General features: G+C 36.1%; 1 pseudogene; it reads right to left on the minus strand.

Annotated features, from left to right (window-relative positions):
- Positions 1-8684: 8684 nt before the first annotated feature.
- On the minus strand, positions 8685-10785 carry LOC141544621 (RNA polymerase II elongation factor ELL2 pseudogene; annotated as a pseudogene).
- Between the last annotated feature and the right edge of the window lie 5974 nt (positions 10786-16759).

Genomic DNA, 16759 nt, shown 5'->3' on the forward strand with positions numbered 1-16759 from the left:
TCCTTAAAATCTTTTTAAAAAGGTATTATTTTCTAAGAGGCCCTACAAATATTCACCTTAGAAGACTGGTTTCATCTTAAAAGCAGTCTTTCTTAAAATAGCCTATTTCCCTTTGGCATCCTTCTGTTAGAAAGTTTTTCTCTACATCAAAACTCAATTTGCAGATTTATACCTTCCATTCATGAATAAAACAAGTCTAATATTTCTCCCATTTGACAATCCTCTCTATTAATACAATGTAAATGTTTATACATTCTAATTGATATAAACTCTACAATGGGAAGAGATGAAAAGTCACTGAAACCCAATATAAAATCCTCTAGTGATGAGGTCCTGGGTAGGTAGGTGAGGTAACAGAGAAAGCCTGGAGATAAAATTGTAATACTCCCTGAGGCAACAAGGGAATGTCAGCCTTCCAGTCCCACCCTTGCTGGAGGTCTTTGAAAACCCTGTATCTAATCAGAAATCCAAATTGTAATACCATGCCCCCTTCCTTCCCTTATAAACAATGTCCTCAAAGTGTAGATCTTCCCTTAAGTTACTTATTAGCTCACCATGCTCAGCCTCATGCTGGCTTCTCACTCCCTCCTTTCCCTTGCAATAGCTAACTTTCTCAAGATGCTAAATTCCTTTCAGGTTAGGTTAGGTTTTCAGGTTAGACCTTTTCAGATCTGTGTGTGTCCTAGGAAATATTATCTTTTCCTCCCTCGGGTTCATTTCATATCAACCTAAGAATAGTTTCGTTTCATATCAACTTAAGAATTTACAAAGAGACAAGTTTAGTCTTTTCATCATCAAATAGCACTAAGGTCCCAGAAGAAAGGTCTCCTAACTAAACTTCCTTAAAAATAACTGGAATTCCTAGTCTTGTGTCTTAGCTGCTGCTTACTCTCAGCTTTCAGTGAAGTGCTTCTATATAGGAGCTATCTGATTTATTGTCCTATATCTCACTGCCTGTAAGTTGAGACACTGATTGTATTCAATGACAATTCTCTGTCCTTAACTTGTATTGTATTCGTCTTTTTTTGTCTTGTGACATCTCTACTGGCTTTCAATTCTGCCTTCTCATTGCCTTCTTCCTTCCCACTTTAGGCTGTTGGCACCTTTTTATTAATATCAAACAAAAGTGGTGAATTGCCAATACACAAAGCATTTAGAGCACACACCTGAAAAAGTAGTTAGGTAATGTATGTATGTAATATGTAATAATCTGCACATACATTTAGATAACCTTGGGCAATATAGATTGCCCATATTTATGTAGGTACTCCCCCATTTCATTGAGATTATCAGATTTATTGACATATCATTGGGTAAAATAACTCATAATTATTGCTCTAATTTCCTCTTTGTTGGTGGAAATTTCTCCCTTTTCATTTTTGAGACTAATAATTTGAGTTTTCTCTTTACTTTTTCTAATCACATTAACTAAAAGTTATCTATTTTGTTGGTTTATTTCATAAAACCAATTCTTAGTTTTACTTATTGATTCAATAGCTTGTTTTCTTTCAATTTTATTAATCTCCCATTTTATTTTTAGAATTTTGGGATTTAATTAGGGGATTTTAACTTTTTCTTTTTTAGATTTAGCAATCAATTCATTGATCTTCTCTATTTTATCTAAGTAAACATCTAGAGTTATAAAATTTCCCTTAATTATCATTTTGGTGGCATCACACAAATTTTGATATGTTGCCACATAATTGTCATTCTATTAGATGTAATTATTGATTATATCTGTAATTTGTTGTTTCACCCATTCATTCTTCATGAGTAGATTATTTAGTTTCCAATTAATTTTTGTTCTATTTTCCCCTGGCATTTTATTGCATGTGATTTTTATTACATCATGATCTAAAAAAAAATCCATTTACTGTTTCTGCCTTTATTCATTTGATTTTGTGGTTTTTATGCCCTAATACATGGTCAATTTTTATATAGTTTCCATAAACTGCCAAGAAAAAAATGTCTCCATTCAATTTTCTTCAAAAGTCTGTCATACTTAAGTTTTCTAAAATTCAATTTATCTCCTTAACTTCTTTCTTATTTATTTTGTGGTTTGATTTATGTGGTTTGAAATCCCTCAATATTATACTTTTGTTATCAATTTCTCTTTGTAGCTCTCTTAACTTCTCCTTTAGGAATTTAGATGCTACACCTCTTGGTTTATATATGTTAAGTATTGATATTACTTCATTATCAATGGTACCCTTTAGCAAGATATAATTTTCTTATCTCTTTTAATTAGATCAATTTTTGTTTTTCCTTGATCTGAGATCAGGATAGCTATCTTGAATTTTTTCTTAAATTCTCCTGAAGCATAATAAACTCTCTAGCCTTTTGCCTTTACCTGAAATGTGTCACACTGCTTTAAATGTACTTTAAATCTTGTAAACAACATATTGTAGGATTCTTTCTTTCCCTCAATTATAATAGGTTATCTTTGCCTCTTCTCCCTCAATTATAATAGGTCGTCTTTCAGGAGTTGGTGGATGAATTGTTTCAGTGGCTATTTTATTCTCTAGTTCGAGGACATCATAGCAGTTTTCCTTGATGATTTCCAGAAAGATAATGTCTAGGCTCTTTTTTTTAATCATGGTTTTCATTTTCTTACATTGTCTCTCCTAGATCTATTTTCCAAGTCAGTTTTTTTTTTCCAATGACATTCTCATATTTTTTTCACTTATTTTTGTTTTTGCTTGACTGATTTTTGATGTCTCATTGAGTGACTTCCCTTTGTTCAATTCTATTTTTAGTGAATTATTTTCTTCAGTTACTTTTTAAATTTTCTTTTGTATTTGGACAATTGAAATTTTAAATGACTTGCTTTCTTCTATAATTTCATTTTCATTTCATTAATTCTGTTTTTAAGGAGTAGTATTCTTTTATCCATTTTACACATTTTGTTATTCAAGGAGTTCTTTATCCATGTTTTCAAATCTGTTTTATAAGGGGTTTTTCTTTAGAAAATGTCCTGTTGGGAGGCGGAGCCAAGATGGCTGAGAAGAAACACACGAATCTGTGAACGTCCTCACTCCCTCACAACCAATTAGATAAATTAAGCCTCAAAATAAGCCCAGGACTGATAGATACCACAAGGACTGGAAGCACGACTTACCAGCTGAAGAGAATCTGGAGTTTCAACAGAAAAGGTCAGTCCCCAGGAGAGGAAGAAAAGAGGCCAGCACAGACGGCTGGGTGCTAGCATACTCTGCCGATCGATCGCGCTGGGAAGGGCTCTGGGATCAGAGAAGCGACTGAGATAAAGGAATCTGGCACAGGCTGTTAGCTCTTCTCTGCTAATTATTTAGGAGTTCAGAAGAGAAAGCTAAAATACTTTAAAAACTCAGATTAGATTTTCCCCAGATCCTGGAGGTGACTCAGCAGATCTCAGCACTAGGGGGTGTGGCCTCAGCTACCACCTGAGAATAGTTAAGAGATTGACAAGTGGGTGGATACGGCCCAAGGCAACACACACTGCCTAGTTTAGCTGGAGGGAGTGGAACTCAACTCCAGGAAGTCCCAGAGAAGCGGAACCTTTGAACTAGGGACCTCGGTTTCTGGCAGACACTTCCAGTTTGAGCACAGGGGCTTTTCACGTCACCTCCTGCAGACATCCACGCCCCACCGGGACACATAGGCTGGGCTTTGTACTGCCTTTACTGGTCAGTCTTAACCTTAGGGAAGCCGCTACAACACAGCGCCCTCGGGGCACAGCAGTGCTAATCACCTCTGAGGCACTTCCAGGGAGGGGGTTGGGGAACTCTCTCCCAGAGCTCTCTCTTAGCTCAGTCGCAGGAGCCACTGCATCCATCCAGTCTGGGAGGAAGCTGGTAAATAAATAAATAATTTCCTACCCCAGGGACAGACCCCAAAAGATTTTTTTAAATATGAGCAAAAAAGCCAAAAAAACCAGATTCCTACTACACAGAGAAAGAGTGGGTATCCAACCCCGAGGAAGTTAACAGCAGAGAGACAGCAGATAACAACCTAAAGGGGAACAATTCCTGCCCCCCATCACATAACTCTCTCCTAGAAGAGACTCTTAAAAAATTAAGGGAGTTTGAAGAAAAATGGGGAAAGAAAAGGGAAGCTATGATAGAGAATAACAACGTCCTGAAATTGGAGTTGGAAAAAATAAAGAATTCACAGGAGATGCAGGGAAACAAAATTTATGAATTAGAAAAGGTTAAAAAAACACAGGAAAGTAGGATTTCTGAATTGGAAAAGATAAAAAAGTCTCAAGAAAATAGAATTTCTGAATTGGAAAAAGAAAATAATTCTCAAAAAAAAAATTAGGGAAATGGAAAAAAATTCAATAGAGCAAAATAATTCATTTAAAAACGAAATTGGGCATTTACAAAAAGAACTAAAAACTGTGAAAGAAGAAAATAACTCCTTAAAAGTCAGGATGGAACAAATAGAAATGAATGATTCACAGAGAACCCAAGAATCAGTCAAACAAAACAAAAAAAAATGAGAAGCTGGAGAACAACGTCAAATACTTACTGGGAAAATCTATAGACCTGGAAAATAGATCTAGGAGAGATAATCTGCGGATCATTGGACTTCCAGAAAACTATGACCAAAAAAAGAGCCTAGATTCTATTTTACAGGAAATTATCAAAGAGAACTGTCCAGAGATAATAGAAACAGAAGGGAAAGTAGATGTGGAAAGAATTCATTGAACTCCTTCTGAAATAGACCCTAAAAAAAGAACACCACGGAATATAGTGGCTAAGCTGCAGAATTGCCACACAAAGGAGAAAATCCTGCAAGCAGCTAGAAAAAAAACAATTTAAATACCAAGGTGCTACAATAAGGGTCACCCAAGATCTGGCTGCCTCCACATTAAAAGATAGAAGGGCCTGGAACCTAATATTCTGTAAGGCAAAAGATCAAAGACTGCAACCAAGAATGAACTACCCAGCTAAGTTTACCATCTTTTTCCATGGAAGAAGATGGTCATTCAATGAAACAGAGGAATTCTATATGTTTCTAAGAACAAAACCAGACTTAAACAAAAAATTTGATCTACATCCACAAGACTGAAGAGAAACAGAAAAAGGTACACAGAACCAAGTAGTCATGGATAATTTGATTTTACTGATATAAAAGAAAAAAGGGGGGTGTAGTAAAGGGAAGGAGGTCGGTTCAGAAAAAGGGGAAGGAATGATAAAAAGAGGGAAACTACATCCCAGGAAGAGGCATAGAAAATACACCATGTATGAGGGAATTTAGTGAGGGGGAGAATCATTGTGTGAATCTTACTGTCATCAGAAGAGGCTCAAAGAGTAAATAATTGACATATATGTTTTTCAGAGAATTCTCTATCACCTCATTAAAAGGGGGGAGAGAAAAAGGGAAAAGGAAAAGGAGAATAAGGGAAGGGACTTGGAGGGAGGGGGGAGGGATACTAAAAAAAAAAAAAGAGGGAGGGTTGCGCGTCACAAGGTGGGTCTGTAAATTAAATATCGGGGAGGGGGGTCAGGGGGGTCAAGGGAAAAAAGCATAATCTGGGGATAATATGATGGCAGGAAATACAGAATTAGTAATTTTAACGGTAAATGTAAATGGGATGAACGATCCCATCAAATGGAGACGGATAGCAGATTGGATCAAAAAGCAGAACCCTACAATATGTTGTCTACAGGAAACACACTTAAAGCAGGGAGATACATACAGAGTAAAGGAAAAAGGTTGGAACAGAGCCTATTATGCTTCAGGTAAAGCCAAAAAAGCAGGGGTAGCTATCCTTATCTCAGATCAAGCAAAAGCAGAAGTAGATCTCGTTAAAAAATATAAGGAAGGAAAGTATATCCTGCTGAAAGGTAGCATAAATAATGAAGCCATATCAATACTAAACATATATGCACCAAGTGGTATAGCATCTAACTTTCTAAAGGAAAAGTTAAGAGAATTGCAAGAAGAAATAGACAGTAAAACTATAATAGTGGGAGATCTCACCCTTGCACTCTCAGATTTAGACAAATCAAACCACAAAACAAACAAGAAAGAAATTTAAAAAGTAAATAGAACATTAGAAAAACTAGGTATGATAGACCTTTGGAGAAAACTGAATGGCAATAGAAAGGAATATACTTTCTTCTCAGCAGTTCATGGATCCTATACAAAAATAGACCATATATTAGGACATAAAGATCTCAAAATAAATGTAGGAAGGCAGAAATAATAAATGCCTTCTTCTCAGATCACAATGCAATAAAAGCTACATTCAGTAAAAAGTTAGGGGTAAATAGACCAAAAAGTAATTGGAAACTGAATAATCTCATCTTAAAGAATGACTGGGTGAAAGAGCAAATTATAGAAACAATTAACAATTTCACCCAAGATAATGACAATGATGAGACATCATACCAAAATCTTTGGGATGCAGCTAAAGCAGTAATAAGGGGAAATTTTATATCTTTAGAGGCTTATTTAAAGAAAATAGAGAAAGAGAAGATTAACAAATTGGGCTTACAACTTAAAAGGCTAGAAAAAGACCAAATTATAAACCCCCAACCAAAAATTAAACTTGAAATACAAAAATTAAAAGGAGAAATCAATAATATTGAAAGTAAAAAAAACTATTGAATTAATTAATAAAACCAAGAGTTGGTTTTATGAAAAAGCCAATAAAATAGATAAACCTTTGGTAAATTTGATCAAAAAAAAAAAGAAAGAGGAAAATCAAATTGATAGTCTTACAAATGAAAAGGGGGATCTTTCCACCAATGAAGAGGAAATTAGAGAAATAATAAGGAGTTACTTTGCCCAACTTTATGCCAATAAATTTGACAACTTAAGTGAAATGGATGACTTCGTCCAAAAATATAGGCTCCCTAGATTAACAGAGGAGGAGATAAATTGCTTAAATAGTCCCATTTCAGAAAAAGAAATAGAACAAGCTATTAATCAACTCCCCAGAAAAAAATCCCCAGGGCCAGATGGATTCACATGTGAATTCTACCAAACTTTTAAAGAACAATTAGCCCCAATGTTATATAAATTATTTGAAAAAATAGGGGATGAAGGAGTCCTACCAAACTCCTTTTATGACACAGACATGGTACTGATACCTAAACCAGGTAGATCAAAAACTGAGAAAGAAAATTATAGACCAATCTCCTTAATGAATATTGATGCTAAAATCTTAAATAAGATATTAGCAAAAAGACTTCAGAAAACCATCTCCAGGATAATACACTATGATCAGGTAGGATTTATTCCAGGAATGCAGGGCTGGTTTAATATTAGGAAAACTATTAATATAATTGACCATTTTAATAATCAAATTAATAAGAACCATATGATCATCTTAATAGATGCAGAAAAAGCATTTGACAAAATCCAACATCCATTCCTACTAAAAACTCTTGAGAGTATAGGAATAAATGGACTATTCCTTAGAATAATCAGGAGCATATATTTAAGACCTTCAGTAAGCATAATATGCAATAGAAATAAACTGCAACCTTTCCCAGTAAGATCAGGAGTGAAACAAGGTTGCCCAATATCACCATTACTATTCAATATAGTACTAGAAACACTAGCCTCGGCAATAAGAGCCGAGAAAGAGATTCAAGGAATTAGAGTAGGAAATGAGGAAATTAAACTATTACTTTTTGCAGATGACATGATTGTATACTTAGAGAACCCCAAAGACTCTGCTACAAAGCTACTAGAAATAATTCAAAATTTCAGCAAAGTGGCAGGATACAAAATAAATCCACATAAATCCTCGGCATTTTTATATATCACTAACAAAATGCAACAGCAAGAGATACAAAGAGAAATTCCATTCCAAACAAATGTTGAGAGTATAAAGTATTTGGGAATCCATCTACCAAAGAAAAGTCAGGAATTATATGAGAAAAATTACAAAACACTTGCCACAAAAATAAAATCAGATTTAAATAATTGGAAAGACATTCAGTGCTCTTGGATAGGCCGAGCGAATATAATAAAGATGACAATACTCCCCAAACTAATCTATTTATTTAGTGCTATACCAATCAGACTCCCAAAAAACTATTTTAATGACCTAGAAAAAATAACAACAAAATTCATATGGAAGAATAAAAGGTCAAGAATTGCAAGGGAACTAATGAAAAAAAACTCAGAGGAAGGTGGTCTAAGTGTACCTGATCTAAAGCTATATTATATAGCAGCAGTCACCAAAACCATTTGGTATTGGCTACGAAATAGACCGGTAGATCAGTGGAACAGATTAGATACAAAGGACAAAAAAGGGTACATATATAGCAACCTAATCTTTGACAAACCCAAAGATACCAACATTAGGGAAAAAAAAAACTCATTATTCGGAAAAAAACTGTTGGGAAAACTGGAAATTAGTATGGCAGAAATTACATATGGATCCACACTTAACACCATATACCAAGATAAGATCAAAATGGGTCCATGATTTAGGCATAAAGAGGGAGATAATAAATAGATTAGAAGAACAGAGGATAATCTACCTCTCAGATTTGTGGAGGAGGAAGGAATTTATGACCAGAGGAGAACTAGAGATCATTATTGATCACAAAATAGAAGATTTTGATTACATCAAACTAAAAAGTTTCTGTACAAATAATACTAATGCAAACAAGATTAGAAGGGAAGTAACAAATTGGGAAAATATATATATATATTTTTTTAAATAAATAAGCTTAAGTTTATTCACATCTTCTGGTCTAAGCAGAGGTCTAGTGCCAGGACCCTGCTTGCTGTTGGTCGAATTCACCTATTAGTCTTTTGATGTGAGCCAACTTGTTATGAAGATATTCACATCTGTATTTTTCTTCACGGTAATTGGGACTAGACTGATTGATCTTCTTATATTCTTCTAAGACTTCTTCATGAATAGTCTGATACTCCTTGGAGCCTGGAGAAAGACGCTTACGTTGTGCATCAAGTTTAATAAACCTTCTAGCAACAGTCTCCATTTTGGCATGCAAAGTTCTGTACTCATCATACTCTGCATTGAAGTCATCTTTATAATTCTGGCGTTGCTCATGTGAGACAATAGCAATATATTTTATCAAGTAATCTGGTAGTTCAATAGTTGAAGAAGGATCTGTGGAGGCAGGGCAAACCTCTTTAACTCCTTCATTTGAATCCAGACTAGAGTTATTTAGCTTGGCAATTTCCTCTTTTGTCTTAAGGTCTTTCTCCTTTTCCTCAATGTCCTGTTTTTTAATTTGGTCCTTTTCCTTATGTTTTTTAGATTTTTTTTTAGATTTTTTATGTGACATTGAATGCTTCTCTTCCATGGGCTTTGGACACTTCAACAGGATTGAATCAGGTGGTGGAATTTCCAAAGAAGTCCTAGAGGTATATTTGTCCTGCTGGTCCTCAAAGATGCTACCATTTTGACTAAAACTGTCAATAGGTAGATCTTGAGTCCCCCGGCCTTCTGGAGTGCTAGGGGAATTGGAGTTAGAATTTACAGTTTGAGGAGGATTTGAAACTGGAAGGTGGGTTGAAGGAAGAGGTGGTGGAGTTGGGGTGGCGGCAGCTGCAGGAGGAGGAGGTGGTGGTGGAGGAGGTGGTGGTGGTAGTGGTGGTGGTGGAGCCACAGCAATTTTTTCTTGGGTGGAATTCAAATGACCGTTTAATGTTGGATGAACTCTATTTGTTAGGTGAGATATCCGAGTTTTTTTATTCATTAAAGGATCTATGAAATCTGAATCCAAGAGGCGTTTCTGAGAAGGAGAAGATGCAGCATCTTTACTAGAACATATAGGAGATTCTGAACCGCTGGTGCTGGTAGCATTCTGAGGAGATGGATTTAATTTTCTAGATAGCACTAACTCCAGTGACTGTCTGTCTATCTCATTGTATCCCGGCCAATCTTTTTGGAGCTCTTTAAATACATAATCCTTTAAGGTATATGAGAGGTCCTTGGGATTCAGGTTGGCTACCTGTTGAAGGATGGCTCCAAGGGAGTTCTTGTCTTTTTGATTAACGCCATCTTTCTGTAATCGAGCAAATAGTTCTGGTTTCTTGTATGTCTTCAGTGCCAGGAGGTGAATCACTCTGTCCCTATAGGGCCGCTGAGAAACACTGTTGTTTAAATGGATCTTTTGTATTGTATTTGCAGGGTTAATAGGAGTTGACCTTTTTCTCTCAGGTACTGCATCTGGAACAACTTGAGGTGCTTTCCGAATTTGTACTCTTTTACCTACAAATGGTCCACCAGGTTTTATAACCTTTGTACTTCGGTTACGGGATTCCTCTTCTGCCTGGGTCATTCGTTCTCTTGTCATTTGATAGGAGTCATTTGTTGCACATACTGTAATTTTATCTTGTATAAATCCCAGGCAATTGAGCTGTGAGGCACCAGAACTTGAGACAGTTTGCTGGATGCAGTCAAAGCTTCCCTGACTGTTATCTTTGCCAACATTTGACAAGTAGAAGTTAAAGTTATGCACTTCATTTGGAGGATCATTTTTGGGAATTTTGACAAGCCCCTGGAGTCCTTGAAACTGAATTGAAGGTCTGGAAGGAGTTAAATTCTTATGGGTCTGGTACGTCTCCAGCGCCCGGATCACCGTCTCTGTGAGCTTCACATGCAACACGGTGATATTGTCCTGGCCAAGCCTCCCGCACGATAAACCGTAGCTCCGCTCCTCCCGCAGACCCGCTGCCGCCGGCCCCCCCGCCGCCATCTTAAACTCCCCCGGGTGCCGCTGCTGCTGCTGCTGCTACTGTTGGCTCCACTGCGGCCGCAGCTGCTCCGGCTCCTGCAGCCGCCACCACAGCTACGGCCATCCCGTTGCTCGGGAAAATATTTTTAAAAACAAAGGTTCTGACAAAGGTCTCATTTCCAAAATATATAGAGAACTGACCCTAATTTATAAGAAACCGAACCATTCTCCAATTGATAAATGGTCAAAGGATATGAACAGACAATTCTCAGAGGAAGAAATTGAAACTATATCCACTCACATGAAAGAGTGTTCCAAATCACTATTGATCAGAGAAATGCAAATTAAGACAACTCTGAGATACCACTACACACCTGTCAGATTGGCTAAGATGACAGGAACAAATAATGATCAATGTTGGAGGGGATGTGGGGAAACTGGGACACTAATACATTGCTGGTGGAGTTGCGAAAGTATCCAGCCATTCTGGAGAGCAATCTGGAATTATGCCCAAAAAGTTATCAAACTGTGCATATCCTTTGACCCAGCAGCGCTACTACTGGGCTTATATCCCAAAGAAATACTAAAGAGTGGAAAGAGACATATATATGCCAAAATGTTTGTGGCAGCTCTTTTTGTAGTAGCTAGAAACTGGAAGATGAATGGATGTCCATCAGTTGGAGAATGGTTGGGTAAATTATGGTATATGAAGGTTATGGAATATTATTGCTCTGTAAGAAATGACCAGCAGGAGGAATACAGAGAGGCCTGGAGAGACTTAAATCAACTGATGCTGAGTGAAATGAGCAGAACCAGAAGATCACTGTACACTTCAACAACAATACTGTATGAGGATATATTCTGATGGAAGTGGAAATCTTCAACATAAAGAAAAACCAACTCACTTCCAGTTGATCAATGATGGACAGAGGTAGCTACACCCAGAGAAGAAACACTGGGAAGTGAATGTAAATTATTAGCACTAATATCTGTCTGCCCAGGTTGCATGTACCTTCGGAATCTAATGTTTACTGTGCAACAAGAAAATGATATTCACACACACATATATTGTATCTAGACTATATTGTAACACATGTAAAATGTATGGGATTGCCTGTCATCGGGGGGAGGGAATAGAGGGAGGGGGGATAATTTGGAAAAATGAATACAAGGGATAATATTATAAAAAAAATATATATAATAAAAAATTAAAAAAAAAAAAGAAAATATCTTGTTTGTTTGTTTGTTTCTTTTTTGTTTTTTTCCCAAACCCACTTGCAATGTTCTCATTTCATTTCCCCATTTTTCTTCTCTCTTTTAACATACTTTTGAATTCTTCTAAGAGAGCCCTATAAAATGTGAACCAATTCATATCACTTTTTGGGGCTTCATCTCAAGACGATGTGCTTTTAGTTTCCTCAGGCTTTGAATCTTCTCTTTCTCCATAAAAAGTATCTATGGTCAGAATTCTTTTTTACCTTTTTGCTCATTTTTTAAAAAAAGTTTGAAATCTGCTTTTAGGGTAAAGGGGAGATTATCCAAGCTTCATCTATAGGCAACAATGGCCTAGCTGGATCAGTAGTGACTAACTTCTGGTGTTGGGTGGGCCTGGCCATGTCCGTGACTATTCTAAAGTATAGGGACTCACTATATGTCTTTTGTGTTTGCATTAGATGGCTTACAGCTAATCTGCTGATCTGTTAGCTTGCAATCAGGTCAGAGTAGCCAGCAGTACTATAGATTCCTCTGGTTGATTGTGTGGTAATGTGGAGGCCCCATCACCCTGAGTCTTGCACTGTCGTTACTTCGCCTGTCTGCATTGCACCAGCTTGCACTTGGCCTGGCTCCCTCTTTGCTTGATTGAAACACACCTTTTCTTGAGATATTCCAAATTATCTTCTGCTGGAAATTTGTTACACTCCAAATATTTGTGAGTTCTGTCACTCCAAAATTAGTTCAGAGGGTGAATTTGTTGTTACTTTGAGTGACACGGGGAGAACTCAGAAAAAAAGATATGTATCTTTTCTGCCATCTTGTTTCAGCCCCTGCTGTTTAAAATTTTTATAACAGATTTCATTTCTAAGACTTTCTTCTCCCTGAAAATTAACGTGTAAAAGGCAAAACTCATCAGAATATAACTTGTCTTGAAGCCCATTCATTCATTGTACTTTTTGTTCCTAATAGAAAAAGCATGGATAATAGCTTTAAAAAGACAAGAGCCTTATTATGTTAAATATCCCCAGAAGACAAACCTTGCACTGTCTAGAGAGAAGGAAATAGGACCAAGAATTCAAGTCCATGAGAAATATCCCCAAACTTGGTAATATTTTGCCTAGCAGAAAATGAACTTTCCCCATTTCTCCTGGCTCCACAGAAGCCCAATCAGTAATACTCTCTATCCACTCAGGATAATATTTAGCACAACAGCTAGTGAGGCATAGCTTACTTGAAACAGAATGAAGGTGTTGGTCGAAAATTATAACAATTGAGTCAATTGACAAGCATTTCTCAGGTACCTACTGTGTTTCAGGTTACTATCCTAGATGCTACCATACAGTCACAAGAGTTGGGACAAGGTTTGTAGATCAGGGTCCAGAGTGATAACTAAAAAAGCAAACTAAAGAACTCAGCTCACATCAGCTATTGCTTGCAGAAATCATTAAATTTTAGGTTTTAACAAATGAAATTAATTTGTTTCTTGTCCCATTAAAAGCCAATGAAGTCAGTGACAGATTTTTATGGACATACTTAAAACCAAAATTGAAAATCTACAAAGCAGAATTTATGAAAATATTCTAAGCCTGGTTGTGTTTATAGCTCTTCTGCCTAGGCATTCATCATTCAGTTATGTAAATTGGACTTTGTATAATGTGGGAAGCATAATACTCTTTAAGTTTTTTAACAAAAGGACTGTGCACTCATCATTATGATTTTAACTAATATGATATAAGCAGCAATAATCATCATTTTAAGGAATACTTAGTAGTTGTTGTTGATAATTGTAGAAGTGGCACAAGGTATATAGGATTGGATAATAAAAAAGATCTGAGTTTAAATCCAACCTCAAATATTCTCCAAATGTGTGACCCAAGACAAATCATCAATCCTTTTTAGTATCAGTTATTTTTTCTGTAAAATGGGAATAATAATAGTAGCTCCCTCACCACCAGAATGTTGTGAGGATTAAATGGGGTTTACATATAAAAAGTACTTTTGAACCTATGTAAATGCTAATTAGTAGAAGAATATTCTCAGCAAGATCTTCTCTGAGAGTGATGTTGAATTTAAAAGCTGGTTTCCCCATGAGAGTGATGTTGAACTTAAAAGCTGGTTTCCCCATGAGAGTGATGTTGAATTTAAAAGCTGATTTCCCCAAGTTTGGTACAATTTTGCCTAGGAAAAAATGAACTTTCTTAACTTCTCCTGGATCAGCTGATGCCCAGTCATTCATCCTTTCCATCCACTCAAGATAATATCTATCCTAGCAATTACTGAGGCATAAGAACGTGAGCCAATGACAAGCTTTCACTTGTTATAGTTATTTGTATAAGTATCCACCCTGTGTTTGGAAGATTATCTTTCAAAAGAGGATCTAGGTTAATCTATATAATAGCCCTCTCTCTCCAATTCTAGGGACTAGTCTATATTTTACTATAGCCTTTGGTTTCCTAGGGAAAGAAGAAAAATATCTTATAAAAACAACTCAAAGATGGACCAAGGAGCTTTGTCACCAAGCAGAAAGAAAGTGTTAAACCATAAAGAATTATAGAATGATTAGGCTGGAATCCAGTAAAGTATCACTATTAGATATTTTAGGAAAGTAATATTCAGTTTTTGCTGTGCTGGTCTTCACCAGTCCAAGACAAAATTCATCATTCAGCAGAATTTTCTTTGTGATTTTTTAATGTCTGTCTTTCTTTCTCTGCCTATTTTTCTTTTTCAGTTTCTGAAGGGGATGAACTGAGTGAAGACCTCTCACAAGAATTGGGCATTGACTTATGCCCTAATTGTGACTTGAGACTTTTCAGTAACACATTGAGGCAAAGTTGCAGGTGTTTGATTAATGATTATATTATATTTCCTTTCTGTCTTTCCTCCTCCTTTTCGTTATCATTAAGAATGTGTCATCAGCTAGTATTCTTTGTTTCTGGGATAGATTTTTAGGCTCTGAATAGATTATCTCATTAGGATGTAAGCCTGGAGTCCAGCAGCCAATGGGAGAAAAGGGAAAAAAGCGGTGGAGGCTTCTACATTAGGCTCTATATAATATTATATTTTCAGCTTGTGCTTTGCACTACTTTACTGACGATACATTCTCTATTAGGAGTTGTCCTTTCTTGTGAGATCATAATAAATCCATTTTGCTTTTAACCTTGAGAGTCTCTGATTTTCATTTGGGAAAGTGTCAGTGCTCTTCTACAGTTTCCATCTCTCCTCCTCTCCCTATGAAAATGATTTCCTTTGTGCTCACTTGTAGCTGTTGCTGCAATTACAATTATATTGGCATAAGTATTGGGTTCTTTGTTTTTTGGTTGTTTGCTTTCTTTTTTTCTTAGGCAATTGCGGTAAAGTGACTTGTCTAGGATGACACATCTAAGAAGCATTAAGTTTCTGAGATCAAATTTGAACTCAGGTCCTCCTGGCTTCAGGGCTGGCTGATGCTTTATCTACTGGACCACCTGGCTGCCCCAGCATAAGTATTTGTTTTTATTTTGTTTGCATATGATTGTGCACTCAATATAGTTTGTGAAGCTGACATGCAACTAACTATGGCTCTATTCTCTGCTGCTTCTGATAATTTTTGGCCTATCACCAAGAACAAAACATTTTTTGTCCATCACTCAGCACCACACCATTCATATATGGAAACACCATTCCAGCACATGGAGAAGCTTTTAATGCTGTGGATAAATTCTCATATCTTGCCATTAATTCTGAGGTTAATACACCCTTTGCCAGAGGTAGCTCAGTGTTGGGGAGGCTCTGAGGAGAAGCTTGGGAGATGAGACTTATTAGACTAATTACCAAACTGAAGGGCTATAGAGCTGTTGTGCATGCTTCACTATTGTATGTCTGTGAAACTTGGACAGTATACCAGCACCATGCCAGGACATGGAATCACTTCCATTTGAATTGTCTTAGGAAGATTCTGAAGCTTTCATCAAGTGGGATAAAATATTAGAGAGTAAGGTTCTTTCTTTCTTTCTGTTTTTCTTTCTTTCTTTCTTTCTTTCTTTCTTTCTTTCTTTCTTTCTTTCTTTCTTTCTTTCTTTCTTTCTTTCTTTCTTTCTTTCTTTCTTTCTTTCTTCTTTCTTTCTTTCTTTCTTTTTTGAGTACATTGGTTATGTTTATTGTAGTTTTACTTTTCATTCTTAGTAAGCAATTGAATGAAATGTTCTGGGTACTTGAGATTTTTGCTTATATAAGCCATCCTTCATCATTTTATTTACCAAAGCAGGTTTCTCTATACTTTCTCCTGAAAACCTGCTAACAGATTGCAATTACTGTATGTTATGAAGATGCCTAGATATAATTTAGTTTCTACTATTTACAGATTGCTTATATGATCTTTACTATGGAGATATAAACCTTTTAAAACATTTAAAGCTGCTTCTTGCAACCTGGTCAAACATTAAACTAGTTAAAGTAGAAAGCATTTAACTAGATAAAACATTAAACTAGTTAGCTTAAATTAAAAAAAAAAAAACTAAAATGAATGGCTCTCATCTTGACAAGCATTTAAAAAAAATAACAGCATAATGGCAAAATAGAAAGGAATTCATTCTAAAACACTAAACCATCAGATTTAAGGTGATTGTAAACTGTAAATTAAATAAAATGTTCTTCCTAAAGACTCGGGTTTTAAATTTACCCCTCGTCTACCACATGTCATCAAAATTATTTGTTAAATACAGACACCATCTAGGTAATACAGCATAAGTGTAACAATCCAGGTCCTAAAAAGACCAAAACATCAACATATTAAAGTTTTCTGATGATGAATTCAAGTATAAAATTTTAATTTTAGAGCTTAACAGTCATAAATGCTTGTGTACATTTGGTCAATCAAGACTCCAACCTCAGTCTAAGCCACTGCTTAT

The sequence above is a fragment of the Sminthopsis crassicaudata genome, chromosome 5, assembly GCF_048593235.1.
Source record: "Sminthopsis crassicaudata isolate SCR6 chromosome 5, ASM4859323v1, whole genome shotgun sequence".
Taxonomy (NCBI): Eukaryota; Metazoa; Chordata; class Mammalia; order Dasyuromorphia; family Dasyuridae; genus Sminthopsis; species Sminthopsis crassicaudata.